At 40.6% G+C, this 18,204-nt stretch overlaps 1 protein-coding gene across 1 annotated transcript in view; it reads right to left on the reverse strand.

Annotated features, from left to right (window-relative positions):
- Positions 1–18,204, reverse strand: part of LOC127640192 (nuclear receptor ROR-alpha A-like) — a 429,438-nt gene that overhangs the window by 332,808 nt on the left and 78,426 nt on the right. The window lies entirely within an intron of this gene.

Below are 18,204 nucleotides of genomic sequence, written 5' to 3' on the forward strand. Positions count from 1 at the left end.
GATATTGTAAATAAGTTGTGAGTTTGAAGTCTAAATTGCATGTCATATGCATAAAAACGAAATAATACAAGCAATTTATATTTACATGTCGACCGATATATCGGTTTTGCCGATTCATCGGTGCCGATGGCTACTTTTGAAACTAACCACCCCCCAAGCTAAGCTTGTTTCTTATACAAGCTATACTATAGCTAAGAACAATAAAGGAATTTTCCTACAGCATTCTGCAAAAACATAATTTTTTTGGATACACAGACCTGTCCAAATGACACAACAGTGCATGAGAGATGGTGGACTGTCTTTGAAAAAACCACAGGTGCATAAAAGCCCTTCCCGTCACTTCAGCACTCATCTACTTTTAGTACGGCAAGGTTCCACTGTGTGTCTCTCTGTCAAGCGGTGTTATATTGATGACAATAAGCAGGTAACAACAGGGGAGTGCTCTACACCTCAAGACAGTGTACACAGTCACTGTCACAGAAGGACTGCTGTTTCTTCTCAAAGGAAAGGGACAGACCCTTGAAAAGCTCTCTTTGAGCAAGGGAGAGGGAGAGAAAGAGTGAGGGAGCCTCACACTTGATTCCCAGGGGTGCTCACTGATTTATATGCTGCAATGCATTAGTGGAGTGCGCTTTACCTCTCTTTGAGGCAGTGCTAAAGACCTGCACCAGCTGCCTCCTAATGAAGTTTACTGGCGTTAAAAAGCCCCACATTTTCCGAATGATAACATGGTATCTCTTATAGATCAAAGCTAATCTCTGTGGCACTCTCAGGAAAAAAAGGGGAAACGGTTTGAACGTGTGACTTGAAAGTGAGAGTCAACTGTTTGTGTGCGCTGGGCCCCTGTAGTTGTGTCATATGGATGGAGATGAGTGTTTATATAAGAAAGAGAGAGAGCACTGATAAAATGGTTTATATATGTTCATTTATTATCAAGATATATGCAAAAAATATGGACTGATATAAGAGGAAATGTGAAAATGTGATGAGAGGAGCGGGTTAAGATTTTTATTTGTGATTTATTTATATTGCTGGGAAGTTCTATGAGCATAAAAAACAAACTCAGCAAAATCTGTCGAAAAGCAGAATGTGTCACTGTAGAAGCATGATTTAAGAACCAACCGAAACACTGACAATACAATGCAAACATACATGTAATGTTTGATGTGCTGTTGAGGTGGATAAACTGCCTTAATGTGAAATAAACCTTTATATCGAGGAGTGTGCTGTCCCTGTGTTACTTTCAAATTCCTTTACACAAAGTAAATATCACAGACTACTTCACCCTTTTCATATTCTATTGTCTCATCTTGTTACTGAATAATTCAGCAGGTGTGAGTACATTTGAATGTCTAGTCCAAGGGGTGTGTGTGTGTGTGTGTGTGTGTGTGTGTGTGTGTGTGTGTGTGTGTGTGTGTGTGTGTGTGTGTGCACGCATGTGATTGTGTGTTTAAAAATAATACTTTTTTTATTATTATAATTTGTATTATTATTATTATTATTATTATTATTAATATAAAGTGAATGCATTGAGTGTCATCCTTCTGCTAGAAGTTAGTCTCTAACATGTAAACAAAGGTAAATAGTTGGCCTAATATTTACAATTTATAATTATTATTATTATTATTAGTAGTAGTAGTAGTAGTAGTAGTAGAAGTAGAATTACTATTAGTAGTAGTATACAAATTCATTAAGTACCATCCTTTCACAAGAAGATAGTCCCTGACATGCAAAGGTTAATAATTGACCTAAAAGGTAAAAATCTTATTATTATTATTATTATTATTATGCTCATTATTATTATTATTATTATTATTACACAAAATAAGGCCACAAAATAATGAAGTCCAACACTTTCTCTAGAATATCCCTGACCTGTAAACTCGACTCGACTCGAAAGATTGTAGAAAGACTAGTATCATTATTTTATTTTTTTTATCGATTTGGTACTAAAGTACTGGTACTGCTGACATCTCTAAAACATTGTATTGACCAAACAGCATCCAGCACCTGAACTACACAAACATGTTTGTGGGTGTATTGTATGATGATAATGGCCCATCTATGGCAGTATATGTACATTCAATTTCAGATTTTATTCCACATATCACTCCACATATTCCGTATATTCTGAGATTCATGTTGAATTTACACTACCAGTCAAAAGTTTTGAAACACTTGCCTGAAATGTTTCTCATGATCTTAAAAATATTTTGATCTGAAGGCATATGTTTAAATGATTGAAATTAGTTTTGTAGACAGAAATATATTTGTGCCAAAATCTAAATTTATTTCATTATAAAACTAAAATTTTATTTAAAAAAAAACGTTTTAGAAACTGATGACTTGGACAAAATAATAAAGAAAACAACATAGATAAGAACTCCTTCGATACTGTTTAAAAAGCATCCCAGGGTGATTCCTCAAGAAGTTGGTTGAGAAAATGTCAAGAGTACATATCTGCAAATTCTAGGCAAAGTGTGACTACTTTGAAGATGCTAAAATATAACAGTTTTGATTTATTTTTTATTTTATTAGTCACAACATAATTCCCATAGTTCCTTTATTATTATAGTTGTGATGACTTTACTAGTATTCTATAATGTGAAAAAAGAAAGACAGAATGAGTAAGTGACCCTAAACTTTTGAACGGTAGTGTATGTGCATGTTTTTAATCTAGTTAATCAGTGTCAGTTTAATGTGCACAAGAAAGACAAGCCTCATTATAAACCTGCAGACCCTGATCTAAGACCATCTGCAGCATGTGCATTGGAGGAAATTTGAATGAATGGCAACGGATGGGCCGTACAGCGAACATGTGTGCAATTATCATACCGTTTGCCTCTCCAGCGATCGTCCACAGGATGTGGGTTTGGGGCCGTTCCAGGTATGATTTCTCTGATTCTCTGCCCGAAACATTAAATCCTTAGGTCATATTTATTTTTAATATTATGAAAAATGGGTTTGTATGAATATTTGCAAGCCAGCCAGAGTTTGTTTGCTTATAAATGGATGTGCTATTCGCCTACAGTGAAGGCCTTGTGTTTAATGCAATGAATTCAACACATTCCTGCCAAGGTCAACTGTAGCAGACCCTGGCTACACAACTTGCTCAAAAAACAAAAGCACCTCCTGAAAACTATCTCTGTAGTGTGGACAGCAAAATCAGGCGATGATATCAATGAGAAGCTGAGTCAAGATGCATCCACACTGCACTATATTATGGTTTGAGAGGCAAAACTAGTTTAGAACCACTGTTCTGAAAGTCTAAAAGGTTACGGCTCGCAGCTACGGCTTGTAAAAAGAGTGGTTATGAAAATTGCATAACAAACACTCAAACAAATATTGCGCACCATACATACTTTATAACAGTCTTTTGCCTTTGGCAACACACAGTGATACACAGTATGCAACTAAAAACAACCAAAAATTGCAAGACAGGAGCATTCACGAACAAAGCAAGAACAATAGAGCCAAATTCATCTTATTCTCGTTAAAACACACACAACCACATGTGCACTGGTTGGTTAGCTAAATGTGAGACCAGGAAGATGGGCCAGCCAGAGGTGCAGAGCCAGACTGAGGTCTCTCTCTCTCTCTCCGTCATGTTGAGTCAGTTCAGCAGCATGGTTCATGTCAGGACATGCTTCCCAGCAGCTGGCTCAACAGGACCTCTTATGCAATAAACAGAGAACGGGAGAGAACAAGACATGGAGAAAGGTAGGGAAAGAGCCTACAGGGCTAAGGATGAGGGAAGGCAGGTAAAGATAGCGAAATAGAAGAGTGATTATGTCTGAATCTGAATGTGAAGTTCAGGATTTAGAGCACTGAGCACAGGACAGATAGCAGGTGCCTATGGACAGTTCAGCACATTTTGCAAACCCTTTAAAGAATACTTACTGTCATCTTGTATGAAAAGCTTTTACCTGGCCATAATGTGCAGTACAGCAGTTTACACTCACTGATCACTTTATTAGGAACACCAGTACACCTACTTATTCATGTGATTATCTAATTAGCCATTCATGTGGTAGAAGTGCAATGCATAAAATCATTCAGATACAGGTCAGGAGCTTTAGTTAATATTCACATCAACCATCGGAATGGGGAAAAATTTGATTGTAGGTGCCAGACGGGCTGGTTTGAGTATTTCTGTAACAGCTGATCTCCTGGGATTTTCATGCACAACAGTCTCTAGAGTTTACTTAGAATGGTGCCAAACACAAAAAAGCATCCAGTAAGGAGCAGTTCTGCAGACAGAAATGCCTTGTTGATGAGAAAGTTCAAAGGAGAATGGCCAGACTGGTTCGAGCTGACAGAAAGGCTACGGTAACTCAGATAACCACTCTGTACAATAATAGTGAGCAGAGTAGCATTTCACAATAAGTGTCCAAAGGGTCAGTCCATGCTTTTTGAGACAAAGTAGTGCTCCAACTTTAAAAAAAAAACACAGACGTTCCAGGCAAAATAATACAAGTCCGCTCCAAAGTTCGCTTAGAAACTTGGACATTTTTCTAAAAGTGTGCGGGGCATATCCCTCCCAATTTTAAGATTGCTAAACTCCTGAATTCAAGTGTACAAACTTAACATAAACCTACAGTTGTTGTGAACTGAAGGATCGATTAGCACTGTCTGTATAATTTTGACAAAAGTTCAAGGAAATCCTTCAAAGAGTCTCGGTCAGTGTCCACCTGTGCAGCTCTGTACCTACAGACCTTATCATCTGCACGCTGTGAACCTGCAGCAGTCGCAGCTGAAAGCCATCTGCTGTGTTTGGAGGCAGCCGGACCGCCTTAACAAGTAGGCAAACTGTCAGGCAGGATTAATGTGCTACCTTAAACCTGAGTTAATAATAAATGAGATGTTTACTCATTCAAGGGGGAGCGCATAGATAACAGACCTCCAGACCCCTCCTTTAAGTGCCAAAAAGATAAATTCTGGTTAAGTGGGACCTGCCTTCCTGCATTATACTGCCCTCCCCCTTTTCCCACCCCGTCATTACCAACAAAACAAGGACTTTAACCCACTTACTGAAGGAAAAGGTCAAATTACAAGCTCTTTTTTGGTTCCCATAATGGATATGCAGCTACTCGGCAACTATTTCCCAAACCACATGGGGGTCCACAATAGGGCTGAGCGATATAACTATAAATAGCTTGGACCAGTCTGGCCATTCTCCTCCGACCTCTGTCATTAACAATCCATTTTCGTGCACAGAACTGCCGCTCGCTGATTTTCTTTTTGTTTTTCGCACCATTCTCTTTACACTCTAGAGATGTGTGTGAAAATCCCAGGGGATCAGCAGTTACAGAAATACTCAAACCAGACTGTCTGGCACCAACAATCATGATACAGTCTAAATCACTGAGCGCAAATAAAACTTTGAATCAGAGAAATTGTATTGTTGAATGTAGTACAAATCTACACCTTATCAAATGGTCTTATATATATTTATATATATATATTTTTCTTATATATATTTCATTCTTATATATTAAAAAAGCCCTGTCATTAGGTTGGTTTCATGATCATCTGACACCGCTAGAAGGAGCACAAGTGCATGAAATAGAATACTAGGGTCTTGAAACACATTCAACCCAATCTCACTATAAGCCTTAAGGATAGGAGGAGATGGCAAAATCGTAATAACTGTAAGAGTTGGCTTGTACAAAATGTACGACTTGCACTATTGTGTACCACAGTAGAAAATTTGAAGCAGCATTCTGACGATTCATCGTATGTTTAACCCTCAAACCAAAACCTAACCATAAAGTATCTTAGCCAAACCCTAAACATGACCATGACTTTAAAAGGAAAATCACTATTGTGTAGCACAGAAGAAAGAAAACATGGTGGTTTGTAAAGCGTTTCATGGGTCATTTATATAAATATTTTTTTTTACCCTGTTTACACCTGGTATTAATATGCGTTTCTGGTGAGCCAAAAACAATGGGTCTAGAAAAAAAAAAAAAGTACAGTACAGGTCTAAATGGTGTCTAAATGGTTTGCGGTCGGATCATAACAACCGCATAAGGAAGTAGTCAAAAATGCATGTGACCACATCACATTTGAGGGGCAAACGCTTATACTACCTGAATGCATCTTCGACTCAGCGAAGCACCACCTCTCACCTGTCAATCAACCACTGCCCTACAACAACAGTTGAACTTTGCCGGTTACGTGTGGCCTTAAAAAAAAAAAAACGTCAGATCCGAAAATTTGAAAAAGCAGATGCAATCAAAAGCACTAGAACTACACTAATCTTCTTCAGTGTGTCTGATATCAACATGCAGGGACACAGATGAGAAGCACACACATCTGATGATCCGCAGAACGACCCGCCCCTTCCTCTCTTTATCATCGGCCCACCTCTAAGGGCTGTCCAATAGCCAGGCTCACAACAGGAGTGGGCAGGATAGAGGAGAGGTGCAATTTAATAAGGCTCTCTTGAGCAGCGGATGATGACACTTTACTGATATGAATATAGCCACATCACCGCTGACATTAAAACGCAGAGCGCACCTCTCCTCAAGGAGCCAGCTTCTATCTCCTTGTGCGCACACACTGGCGTCCTAGCTGGTACCAGTCCAGTTAGATGCGTCGCCAGGGATATCACGCAATGGGGCTGACGGGCTAGGAAGCTGGGCCGCCTTCCCCTCACACTCGCCGCAGCCCCAGGGAAGACAGGGCATAGACAGATCATCATAGAAGCCGCCGCCCCTCGCCATGGATCCTATAAGGGGAGCATGTGTGGTCAGAGGACCCCACCCACATCCTGGACCATCCCTTTGGACACTCTTATCTACACTGAACCCGATTCTCCAAGAGGGTACCAGATCATCCTTTATTTTGGACACTTTCCCCTTTAGCATTTCAATTCTCATTTTTTGACATTTTATGTTTATTTATATTTACAATAAATGCCTCTCCAAAGCCTAAGGCCACACCCAGTTTCAGTCTCTTGTTCAACCCGCCACAACAGGTACTCCACTAAAACAACAGATAATTTTGCTCTAAATGTTACGTTTGTGCAAATTTCAGCTGAATTTGGGGAGAAGCAGGGCACTGGTTCATTTGCCCTTTCCTTGTCTTCTCTGACTTTTTTTGCAGTTTATTATTATGCAGTAGCACACTGACATAGTGATTGATGTATGTTGTCATGAAAACAGAGACCCTCCCCTTGAAATACAAACTCAAGTGGTCAGAGGAGTTCAGGTGTAAACAGTGATTTGTCTCAATTGACCACATGTCATCTGATTGACCGAGACGCATCTTGATATCAATTGTAAACAAGGCCTTAATTGCATAATGAGTTACTATGAGTTACTAAAATGTGATACATGTATTGTATTGATTTGAAAGTGTATCTGTTATCTGGTCAGTGCAGAAGTTGTTCATTTTTGTACGAGGTAAGTCAATGATATTGTATGATTTCTCCATGTTTTATTAATTATTTTGAATTGTCATGACACTGTGCTGAAACTGAACTGCATGAAACTATACAAGTTTATAAAAGTTGTAAAAACTTCACAGCATCTTAAAAACATTCAAACAACAGCACAAGATTTTAACACACTGGCTATAATTGAACATTTTTAATGGGATGAATTAAAGATACAACTATTCTGATTGCATTTTATGGTGCAAACTGTCTAACAGGTAAAGCAAAGAATGCTGTCAACAAGTTAATTAAAGCACTGTTCCTCAAAATATAAAAAAAATATATATATATATAGAATTTGTTGTTGTCTACTCTTTGTGACCAATCCCTTGTATAAAGAGCCTTAAAATAATTTTATTTTTATATTGTCAGCAAACCATTGCAAATACATCTTGAATATTTGATATATTGCCCAGCCAATATCAGTGGCATAGATGCACACAGAACTACGAAACATTCCTAATTAGTGGTTTCAATACCTGGAGCTTGTTCGGAAAAGAGAACCTTTGATACATGGACAGTGCATCAACAGCAGCACAAATGCTCCTAATTCCCTAAAGCCTGGATAATATCTGCTGGCTTTGAGTTGATCAGTCTAAGCTCACCCTGCCATACTCCCACAGTGCTTTGTTCTTAAGGGCAGAGGGGCGGCTTCAGGGGAGCTGCATGGCCAAGGATCGGCCCCTCGGATGCTGCTGATACAGGCAGAAATTGGGTGAAATAGATGGAGCAGAGGATGGCCTGAACGCCCTGAGAAAGAGCGGGAGTGTTGAAATGTCTTACTCTGGATGCTTCTTTGCATGCATCGTCAAAGGAGATTGAACTAATGAGCCCTACCGTTCTCCACTGGGGCCTTCCCAAGACAGCCCTTCTCCACAATTGGTTCCAAAGGGTTTAAAAAAAAAAAGCTGTCTGCTGCGAAGCTCCTATACGTTCGGGAGATTAGAAAGTAATAAAATAGATGGAGGGACAGAGAAGAGGGATAACATTGCCCATTATTTGCAAACACAGAAGAGCGGCTCCTGTGTACTGCGATGTAAAGCAACAGTGCTTCCAAAATTATGAGATTTATACATGCTTTTGCATCCTCGTTCCCACAGAAATACTGTATGTCAACTGTGGCCATTACACAAATGTGAATATGTTATTACATTTCTTTAAGTATGTCTGTCAGCTTCTTTGTAATTTAGTTTTAACAAATCAAATCATTGTGTATACTGGGACTGCTTTAACATTCTAAATTGTATATAATATTTAGTATTACATCTATATCATGTCTGTATTTTATTCATGTTTTTATCCATCTTTCATTATATATACAATACAGTATATATAACTTAAATCCCAACTTAATATGCAAAGACATAAGTAAACCATATGTAAATTTGAGATTTTAATGTAGAAATCTGTTTGCAAACAGTTATTACATTTGCAATTCCATTTGGTGTTGATAGTGGTGCAGAAAATACACACTTATAATATTAAAATAATTTGGGGGTCACATGATGCCATGCATGGATCGGATGTGTGAATGGCTTTGGTTGTTTTAATACTTTTAATGACATAAACCGGTGAGATTCGATACACTCAGCTCCATTACTGTTCTAGGAGGACAATATGTCAAAGAATTCAAAATCCTAAGGCTCTGAAGTCATTAAAAGACACTTACGTGCTCAAGCTGACACCCCCGAGCAGGCCGCAAGCCTGGGAGTCAACTTAGTCACAAGGTTCTGGAAATGCGGCGAGAGATGCTGAAGATGTCGGCAATGCTGACAAAGGTCATTGCTGACTTAAAATATCTTGCTGTGTTACGTAGATCGATTACTGCAATGGAGGCGAAGGTCTCTGATGTGGTTACAAGAGTGGGGGATGTCAAGACTCGGATTACCTGGAGTTATCGGAGAGGGAATTATCTGCTAATTCGTTAGTGACCAAGGTGGATTTGGAGCATGTCTGGGAGAAGTTGGAGGACATGGAGAACCATAGCTGGCGGAATAACGTCTGTATCGTAAGAGTCCCTGAAGGAGAAGAGGGACAGAATATGGTGAAGTTCCTGTATGGGCTCTTTCCGTATCTGCTCGACATAGCAGGCCATAAACTGGAAATCGAGTGAGGATTAGTGTTCTGCAATCCATGGAGGAAGACAAATTTCTGAGATCATGAAGATCTTGTTTTACACCAGGCGAGGGGTAAAGGAAGGCTTTCTTGGAAGAACCACAGCATTATCTTGTTCCCAGACTTTGCAAATTCGACAAGAGAGAAACATGATAGATTCAAAGAATGCAAGAAAGTTTTACATCAATGTAAGGTTGCTTTTGCAATGATATTCCTGGATAAATTGAGAATAGATGCAAGGGATGGCCGTAAAACATCCACATGCCCACAGCAAGCAATGCCATTCATAAAGTCAATGGATTGAGTAAGTCCTTTGTTTGTACTCATGTTGCAGCCGAGTGAACCTGCTCACTGAATTTTCGCTTGACTGTTTGAGGAATCTGAACGCTCTTTTTGTGCTGGTTCCACCTATCGGCCGGAGTTCATTTTGTAGAGTAACACACCTTCACGACAGTTCTATGGATTAATCTACATGCTCGTTGTGCTTATTCCGCCTATTGGCTGGAGTTTGTTTTATATATTATATTTTGCTGTGTAATTTTGTCTCACAAAATTTGTATAGAAACACCGGATTTGAGCAATCCAACGGCAAGGTTGTCGCAGGGGTTCTCGTAGGCGTGCATGGACTGTTTGAGTTTAGAGGAACAGATGCAAGTTGGCGCTGTCGTGCACAGGGTTAATGCAAACATTTTTATTTTTTCTGTTTTTTTTTGTTCTGGGGGATGGTCGGGTTTTGATTGTAGCACTAATGTTGGAATGTGGTCTTTATAACCTTGTTTTTGATACATGATCTATTTTTTCTTATATGTCAAAATGTAAAATGCTAATATGAGTGGATTGTCTCTCTCCATGTGGAATGTGAATGGGTTGGGGCACCCCATAAAAAGAAGGAAAGTTATTTATCTTCTTAAGCATAAGAAATATGATATAGTGTTTCTTAAAAAGTAAAAAATGCATCTTACTCTGCAGGAAGCTGAAAAATTTGGGAAGATATGGGGTGGGCTTTTTTCTATAGTGCTGGCTCGAGTAAGAGCAGGGGAGTCATTACACTGATAAGTAAATATCTACAATTCAAATGTCTCAAACAGATTAAAGATAAATTAGGAAGAGTCATTATTGTTTTAGCTGAAATTCAGGGGCAAAGTCTTATTTTGGCAAATATGTTTGCACCTAACGTTGATGATCAGGGCATTTTTATAGATCTTGAAGTGATGTTGCAAGCCGCTGGCACCCCTCATGATATAATATTGGGAGGAGACTTTAATCCTTTAATGGACTCAGTTTTGATCATAGTGAAGCAAAAGTGTGCAAGCCCCCTAGAGATACATTGATGCTTCACAGGATGTGTACAAATCTTGGTCTTAAAGATATTTGGAGACTTTTGAACCCATCTGGGAGGGAATATAATTATTTTTCATCAGTCCATCAAATTTACACTAGAATATATTATTATTTTTTTAATATTTAAGTCCCACTTGATGCTGAAAAGGCATCTAATATGGTAGAATGGGATTATCTTTTTAAGATTTTTGAAATGTACGGGTTCAGGAATTCTTATATTGGGTGGATTAAGTTACTTTATAGCCACCCGGTAGCAGCGGTACAAACAAATGGATTACTTTCTGGTTATTTTATTCTGGATAGGGGCACCCGGGATGCCCGCTTTCCCCATTATTGTTCTGTCTTGCCCTGGAACCATTCGCAACCGCGATAAGAAAGGATGATGATTTTCCAGGAGTGATGGTGTGAGGTGTGGCGCATAAGCTTTTGCTTTATGCAGATGATATTTTATTATTCGTCTCCAAACCCTACTAGATCTATGCCTTGCCTCCACAGAGTTATCAGGATATAGAGTGAATTGGTCTAAATGCAAAGCTTTAGCTCTGACAGCGTATTGCCCTGTAACGGCTTTTCAACCGGGTGCCTTACATGCCCAAGCAGTACATAAAGTATTTGGGCATTTTATTTCCATCAAATTTGAGTGATTGAGTTAATTTTGACCCTCTAATAAAAAGGTTTTCAAGTGATGTGGACAGGTGGGCTTCACTACATTTATCTATGACTGGGAAGGTTAATGTTATAAAAATGTATTGTATTTCAAAATTCAACTACCTACTACAGTCTCTTCCCATTGAAGTTCCTCTTTTATTTTAAAAAATTTGATTGTATAACTAAATCTTTTATTTGAATGGTAAATGCCCATGGTAGCATTCCAGTAAGTTCCATTTTACTATTATGCTTTGGTCTCAGACATTTGGTACATTGGTTGCATCCAGATTAGAGCGGATGTCCTTGACCCTATCTTGCCTTTGCAAAGTCTTTCTACCAAGCAGCCCGGAGAAGTAAAGACACATCCCGTTATCTCACACATGCATTTAATGTGGACAAAAGTCTCAACTGAGTTGTTTTCCTGGCAACCATTCACAAATAAACAATTTAAAGACTGAATCACTCAACAGTTTTTTGTGTTTTTTTTTAATGAGTAATTGCTTTGATGAAAGATGCAGACCTATATTATACATTTGAATTATATTGTTTTCCGTCCACCCAGTAACAAGCAATCAGCATCAGACCAGAAATATTATATTGCAGTTTTGGAAATTCCACTAGTTTTTATTTTTATTTTGTTATATATTAAAATTTTTGATTTCTGTTAAGTTTTAGTGAGCTTTAATGGTTCATAAATTGTTTGTATTTTATTGGTGTCATTGGGGTTAGTTTTAGTTTAGTTTTATCTTTATAACACAGCATCACAAATCTGCCTAACCAGCATGAATTTATTTGTTTCACATTTAATTTTTTTGACACAATACACTGATAGTTTCAAGCTAGACTTGGGAGATTAATTATAACAGACCACCCAACATTGATTGAAAATCCAATAACTAAATTCACTTTCTAAAGTTATTTGTCTTATTACAAAGTTTTCACATATTTTATAGCACATATCAAGTTATAGTTTAATTTGTGTTCCTCTGCAAACTTTGAATAAAATTTTTGATTTAGTTATGAAAAAATACTTTTTTTGTTTTTGTCTTCAAATTAGTTTTCATTGTTACACAAAATTTTGTATTATTATTATTATCTTAGTTACAAAAAAACATGGTACAGTTTTCATTCCTCTTCAAACTTGTATTTGTATTTTTATGTTTTTATTAATTTTCACTGCTGGTCTTTGTCTTTGATATGATTTTCGGTATAGTTTTCATTCTTTAATGCATTTTAATTTGTATTCTTTTATTTTTATCTTCATTCCCCCTCTCATGAGTGTGTGCCCTGCTGAGTAAAATTATTTTATACATCTTTTCTTAATTTGAGCCCTTGTTTATTTGAGCCCCCTGTTTATGCTCCACCATGCTTCCTCTGTTCTCCAAAACAGCCATGGCACGCCACAATGTTTCTGGAGAGTCTGCTGGGACAAAATGTGAGACACTTCTCTAATGACGGCCGCGCTTGCCACAATGAATCACTTTTTTCCTGAAAACATGTCCTCTAGTCCTCCATTAGCCAAACGCTACCAAGTCAACCAGGGACCAAAAGATCTAATACTCCAAGGTCTACCTGCTGGTATAAATCATTAAAGCACTTCCTCCTCTGAGATAATGGAGCAGTTTGTAAATTTCGTATAGCACAAAGGAACAGGGATTGTCCCCTCCCTGCCACTTTCACTCGAGTTCTCATATATAAAAAGCTAATTTAATGTACCGGTAGTTCAGTTTTACGATAGAACACAACATCGAACAAATATGTGGCTAAATCATGAATTAAGGCAGAAAGAATGAACTAAAAATATGGCGAGAATGTGAGAATGATAAATAATTTGAAGGCTTTAAAGGAAAACTTCATCCAAAAATAAAATTTCAGTCATCATTGCTCACTCTCATGTTTAAATACATTCATGTTGCAAATCTGTATCCAAGCTGCTCTTCTCCATAAAATAATGATCTACACTGCCAAGCTCCAAAAAGAAGGTCCATACAGTTCATGCACTACATACCAAGTCTCCTGAAGCCATTCAAAGGTCTATAAGGTCAAAAATCATTGGTTATTGTATGTTTGGTCACCAGTTTTGATGTGTTTGAATGCTTAGAATTAAACACTTCCATGAAGCATGGGATGACAAGATCTCAATCTGTTCCTAACAAAGCTAATATATGGCTTCAGAAGATTAAGAATATAGCACACAAGTCATATGGACAGCTATTACGGTTACTTGTATTTATTGAGTGAGTGAGTGAGTGAGTGAGTGAGTGAGTGAGTGAGTGAGTGAGTGAGTGATTGATTGATTGATTGATTTTGTCTATTTGCATTAATTTTTGTTTTTTTTTTAACTCAGGCTGAGTAGCGATACAGATTTCCAGATTTGCTTCATTCTAATTCCCAAGCTCATGCTTGAACTCAGATTTCGATTTGATTTGATTCAGTAAGGTATTTTTTTGCTTCTGATGTCAATTTTCCTTAAATATTAAATAAATTCTGCTAAAGCTAAATCAGCTAAAGCTGCATACAGGAAACCTTCTAACAATGTACATTATGAAATTATTAATATAAAGAATTAACAACAGGACCCAAACCATCCAGTTCAATACAGATAGAGTAATCAACAAAACCAAAACTAATTAAACTCAAATATAAAATTAAAGTGCATTATTTAGATTTTAAGGATCGATTTCAGGATAGTTCAAATGAAGATTTAAATTAATCGAAAAAATCTATATTTTGGAAATATTTTTTAGTCTCTTAGAATGAACCTTCCTATAAGGCCAACTATTATTTACAAACTGCTTTGTCATTATATGGAAACACGTTAACTATAACACATCATTTTAAAGCTTGTATTACAGACTATCATATATTTACACACTTATTCCAACACAGGGAATAATGATAAGGGGTAAAAATCAGTTTGGAATTTCAGCAAAATATCTCCTTTTGTGTTCCATTTAAGATAAAAGTCTACAGGTTTAGAACAACAAAAGGGTGTGTAAATGTGCAAAACTGTACATTTTTGGGTGGACAAACTTTTTAAATTGGGCTGGGTATTGATACAGGTATCCAGTTTCGATTCATTCTGATTCCCAAGCTCTTGCTTCAATTCAGATTTCAGCTAAGGGGGGACAACTGGACCTTTTGTCCAGTTCCCTATCGAGAGGTCTCTCCTATTGCGTAAGTAGCTTACGCTATGGGAAAACTCAGTTTCTCGAGAAATATTGCAGTCTTTATGTAAAACGCATTGCAGCTGCACAGCAGACAGTGATGAGCGAGGCAGCTCGGTCATTGGCTGTGCTGCGGCAACTGCTCGAACCAGTGACGGGGCGACTTAGAACGCGCGACCAATGGGGGTGCGTCCCGCATTCGCGCGCTCAGAGCCTGCTGAAATTAGCATATGAGGGCTATATAATGAACATCCCGTCATGCCAGTTCTTTTAGATTTAATCTCCTTCAAATTCTAATTTGATCGTCCTTGAGCGGCATCTGTGGCTAACGCTAACGGAGATGAAGGACGCGGATAAGGCACCCTTCCTTGACGCACCTGTCACTCCGAGCGGCCTGTTCGGACCTATGGTGAGAGATTTCACGGAGCGCTTCACTGAGGCACGGAAGGATTCGCAAGCTATGCATCACTTCCTCACTAAGCGCTCCAGCTCATCTCAAAAACCGCCCCAGCAGCAGCAGCGAGCCAGGGCAGAGCCGCCCGTCTCCCAGCCGAAGAGCAGACCTGAAAAGGACGCTCGACGCCGCTCACGTTCCGCTGGCCGAAGAAAGCCGCAGGAGCAACGAGGCCCTCGACCCAGAACCACCCTGAACACAGAGCCTCGTAAGTCTTCCTAGCAGCAGGAAGAAAGAGAGGGAGTACGCGTCTCGCAAATGCCAGACCGCTCCCTCGCAAACATTTAAAACATTACCCAGTCCCCTTACAGGCGGCTGGAAATGTCTATACAGCAGTCAATGGGCCAGTCATAAAACTCGCTCACCTGCAATCAAACGCCGTTTTCACGGCGACACACAGAAATCACCAAAAGGGTCATTTTCTGCCTGTGTCACTAAGGGTTCACATGTCCACACTAAAGTGCGCATTCCCACATATCAATACTGTCCAAACAGTGCCAAACACCTCCCCAGCTCAGGCTGGATGTCTCAAAAATGTAGATCGTGTGCCTATTGTCATGTATGCACCACTACACACAAGCACTGTTCCCACAGTTATAAACACTTCCCCAGTAAAAACGGGAAGTGCTATAAGTGTAGCGTGTGTGCCTGCCGTATTGCACGCACCCCTACACACAGCTACCCACACAGTTTCAAACAGCTATGCCGCAAACATCACAGATGCAATGCGCGAGCTAAGAAACTCCCCGCTAAATGCGGAAAGCTTTATGAATGTGGCGCACGTGCCCATAATAATGAATGCACCCCCACTTCAAAACACTGTTCATACAGTTTCAAGCACCTCTCCGACTCATGCTGTGAGCATTTCGGAAATAGCGCATGTGCCTGTACTCTCACACGCACCTCTGCACTCAGCACTCAATACGGCTGCTCAGCGCGCACCTGCGCCTCTGAGAGCCGTAGATTCTGTGTTAGCACAAAGCGATTGGCCGGCGGGGCCCATACGTCACTGCGACACGCCCCCAGCCTGCATTCAGCCCATATCTGTGCGAGCAGAAGCCTGGGAAAAATCCCCGACATGCCGAAATGGGTTTTGAACATAATAAAACACGGATACTCACTTCAATTCGCTCGCAGACCACCCCGCTTTTCAGCGGTGGTCAAGACGAAAGTGAGGAAAGATGTGTCACATGTTCTACGCACCGAGGTGCTCAAACTGATAGAGAAGGGCGCTATAGAAACTGTTCCTCCCTCTTTGAGCGAGGCGGGTTTTTACAGCCGCTATTTTCTCGTCCCGAAAAAGGACGGTGGCCTTCGCCCCATCCTGGATCTCAGACATCTGAACAAAGCGTTAATGATTCGCTCGTTCAGAATGTTAACAACCAAACATATCCTCGCGCAAGTTCGCCCCGGGGATTGGTTTCTATCAGTGGATTTGAAAGACGCTTACTTTCACATCCCGATAGCGCCTCACCACAGGCCCTTTCTGAGATTCGCTTTCGAGGGACAGTCATACCAGTACACAGTACTACCATTCGGCCTATCATTGGCCCCCCGTACATTCACGAAATGTATGGACGCGGCAGTTTCCCCCCTGAGACGGTGGGGAGTGCGGATACTGAATTACCTCGACGATTGGCTAATCATAGCACAATCAGAGGTTCAGTTAATGACACACAGATCTTGGACTATCAGCCATTTACAATGCCTGGGTCTGAGAATAAATTTTGCAAAGAGCATGCTATCCCCTAGCTATTTCTTTTCTGGGAATAGTGCTAGACTCAGTGCAGATGACAGCGCGCCTCTCATCAGAGCGCGCGCTCTCTATTCGACGCCTTGCAACATCGTTCAGAACGGGCGCGCACGCCCCCGTCAAACGATTTCAGAGAATGCTCGGTCTCATGGCCTCTGCATCAGCTGTACTCCAGCTAGGATTGTTGCACATGCGTCCTCTCCAGCGCTGGCTCAAGAGCCGTGTCCCCACTCACGCGTGGCGCTTGGGCCACTTTTTGATCAGAGCGAATCACGGCTGTATAAAAGCCCTGACGCCCTGGAAAGCCATAAACTGGTATCAAACCGGCGTGAGTCTGGGCGTGAATACGCGGAGAAAAATGATCACGACAGATGCCTCCAAAATAGGATGGGGGGCCCTTTACGAGGGCAGGCCTGTTTCCGGCTTTTGGTCAAACCCAGAAAAGCGCCTACACATAAACTGTCTGGAAATGAAAGCGGTCGCCTTGGCTCTCAGAGCCCTGCTTCCGTACCTGCATCCTGGTCCGAACGGACAACATGACGGTATTTTCGTATATAAATCGCCAAGGTGGACTCAGGTCGAGCTCCCTGCACTCTATGGCCAGGGAGCTCATCCTATGGTCACAACACCACCTGCGCTCGCTAAGGAGCGGACATGCTATCCAGAGACAAAGTTCTCCCAGGAGAATGGTCTCTCCACCCTCTGACGGTTCAGTGGTTATGGCGAACCTTTGGTGAGGCAGAGGTCGACCTCTTCGCCTCCAAGGAAAATGCACACTGCCCTCTCTTCTTCTCAAAAAGCACGGACGCGCTCGCCCAAGTTTGGCCGAGCCGCCCCTTGTATGCTTTTCCCCCGATCACGATGCTGCCTCAGGTCATCAGTCGGATCAGGGAGGTGAAATGTGCAGTGCTCCTGGTAGACCCACTCCGGAAAAATAAGACGTGGTTTCCAGAGCTTGTACAGATGATGCAATCAGCCCCATGGCCGATTCCGCTGAGGCAAGACCTCCTCGGACAGGCCAGCGGGATGACTCTTCATCCCCGCCCCGATCTGTGGGCCCTCCATGCATGGCCCCTCAACGGGTTCCCGAGAACCTCCCCAGTGGAGTTCTGAAAACCATTACTGAGGCACGAGCCCCCTCTACGAGGCACTTGTATGCCCAAAAGTGGAAAGTGTTCAGTGACTGGTGTGATACAAAGAGCTTGAACCCCAAAACGTGCGAGATACCAAGTGTAATCGCCTTTTTGCAGGAGCTGCTGGAGGCAGGCCGCACACCCTCCACGCT

The sequence above is a fragment of the Xyrauchen texanus genome, chromosome 49 (genome assembly GCF_025860055.1).
Source record: "Xyrauchen texanus isolate HMW12.3.18 chromosome 49, RBS_HiC_50CHRs, whole genome shotgun sequence".
In the NCBI taxonomy this organism is placed as follows: Eukaryota; Metazoa; Chordata; class Actinopteri; order Cypriniformes; family Catostomidae; genus Xyrauchen; species Xyrauchen texanus.